The following is a 2,376-nucleotide window of genomic DNA, read 5'->3' on the forward strand; positions in this document are numbered from 1 at the left end:
TTCCAAACATTGCAAGTATTTTATCTGAAAACCCTACATGGGGCATCTCAAAGTCCGGATGTTGTTGTAGGAAGCAGGTGGGGGAAGCAAGGTAGTTGCCAGAAGTGTCCATTGGCAGAATTTGAGTCCAGTGCTGGCGAGTAATAAAGGCCAGGTCATGGAATCCTGTTCTCAATTCCAAGGAGTGAACTGAGGACCAGAGTGAAAGTTGAAGTCTTGAATCAAGAGCTGGGTGATGGCTCACACCAGCATTTTGGGAGGCCAAGGTGGGAGGATCTCTTGAGCCCAGGAGTTTGAGACCAGCCCTGACAGCATAGTGAGACTTCATCTCTACAAAAAATTAAAGTATTACTTGGGTGTGGTAGTGCATGCCTGTAGTCCCAGCTACTGGGGAGGCTGAGGTGGGAGGGTCGCTTGAGCCAGGGAGGTCAAGGCTGCGGTGAGACATGGTCAGGCCACTGTACTCCAGCCTGGGCAGCAGAGTGAGATAGTGTCTCAATAAATAAATAAAAAATAAATAATAAATACATAAATAAAATGGTCAGTCAGCACATGAAAAGATGCTCAACATAATTAGTCATCAGGAAAACACAAATCAAAAACAAAGATACAACTCCACATAGTACTTGGATGGCTATAATAAAAATGTCTGATAGAAGTTGCAGCTAGAACTGATTGGTGGCTGTTGGCCATCTGAGTTTTTGTAGAACTGCTCACCATGGAGCCAGTCTGCAGCCAACACATCCAACAGAAACAACAAGCTGCCCAGCAACCTGGTGCAATGACAGAATCTAATCAAGCAGGACTCACCTGTCCACACTGAGAAGTTTCTATAGCCATATAACCACCACAAATCCAATGTGGAGATTTTCAAATACCAACCAAATACATTGAGCAAAGAACTAGCAGAGCTGGTTCTGTTTATGGCACAGATTGTTCACTGCTACCCAGAGCATCTAAGTAACTTTCCTCAAGAGCTCAAAGATCTTCTCTCCTACCATCACCCTATCTTGGGTCCAGATTTTCTAATGACGCTTTGCAAAACTTTGATCTTGCTAAGAAGAATCTCACCAATCTTGGTGACACACAGCCTCCCTGCTTGGGAGGCTGAGGTGGGAGGATTGATTGAGCCCAGGAGTTCAAGACCTGCCCAGGCAACATAGTGAGAACTCGTCTCTACAAAAAATAAAAAATTAACTGGGCAGGGTAGAGTGCACCCATAGTCCCAGCTACTCAGGAGGCTTAGGTGGGAGGATTGCTGGAGTCTGAGAGGTTGAGGTTGCAGCAAACCGTGATTATGCCACTGCACTCCATTCAGCTTGGAAGACAGAGCAAGACCCTGTCTCAAAAATAAATAAGGTTAAATTAAAATTTTAAAAAGTGGATAGAGAATAGATTTGCAAACAGAAAGAGAGTAGATTTGCAGTTGCCAGAGGTTAGGAGAAGACGGAAGAAGGAGTGATTGTTAAAAAATATAGAGTTTTCCACACAGCACGCTGCCACGCCGACGCCGACCCCACTCTGCACGTCAGCCAGCCTGTGCCCACCATGGCCACAGTTCAGCAGCTGGAAGGAAGATGGCGCCTGGTGGATAGCAAAGGCTTTGATGAATACATGAAGGAGCTAGGAGTGGGAATAGCTTTGCGAAAAATGGGCGCAATGGCCAAGCCAGACTGTATCATCACTTGTGATGGCAAAAACCTCACCATAAAAACTGAGAGCACTTTGAAAACAACACAGTTTTCTTGTACCCTGGGAGAGAAATTTGAAGAAACCACAGCTGATGGCAGAGAAACTCAGACTGTCTGCAACTTGACAGATGGTGCATTGGTTCAGCATCAGGAGTGGGATGGGAAGGAAAGCACAATAACAAGAAAATTGAAAGATGGGAAATTAGTGGTGGACTGTGTCATGAACAATGTCACCTGTACTCGGATCTATGAAAAAGTAGAATAAAAATTCCATCATCACGTTGGACAGGAATTAACTAAAAGAATGATCAAGCTCAGTTCAATGAGCAAATCTCCATACTGTTTCTTTTTTTTTTTTCATTACTGTGTTCAATTATCTTTATCACAAACATTTTACATGTAGCTATTTCAAAGTGTGTTGGATTAATTAGGATCAGCCCTTGGTTAATAAAGAAATGTGTTTGTGCTAAAAATAAATAAATAAATATAGAGTTTTCTTGGCTGGGTGCAGTGGGCTATGACTGCACTTCAGCCTGGGCAACAGAGCAAGACCACGTCTCCTCAAAAAAAAAAAAAAAAAGTATATTGCTGAATGTTTGATAGCCTACTATTCTATTATTATTTCACAGACTTTAAAAAAGTATCATATTATTGCTGTTTAGGGCTTGGAAGTTTCTTAAAATTT

General features: G+C 42.7%; 1 pseudogene across 1 annotated transcript; it reads left to right on the top strand.

Annotated features, from left to right (window-relative positions):
- The first annotated feature begins 1,490 nt into the window (after positions 1 to 1,490).
- LOC105525798 lies at positions 1,491 to 2,161 on the top strand (annotated as a pseudogene). Its single transcript, XR_001003975.1, has one exon. The product of XR_001003975.1 is annotated as a fatty acid-binding protein, epidermal pseudogene (transcript).
- The last annotated feature ends 215 nt before the right edge of the window (positions 2,162 to 2,376 follow it).

This window comes from Colobus angolensis, unplaced genomic scaffold, assembly GCF_000951035.1.
Source record: "Colobus angolensis palliatus isolate OR3802 unplaced genomic scaffold, Cang.pa_1.0 Scaffold56, whole genome shotgun sequence".
Taxonomy (NCBI): domain Eukaryota; kingdom Metazoa; phylum Chordata; class Mammalia; order Primates; family Cercopithecidae; genus Colobus; species Colobus angolensis.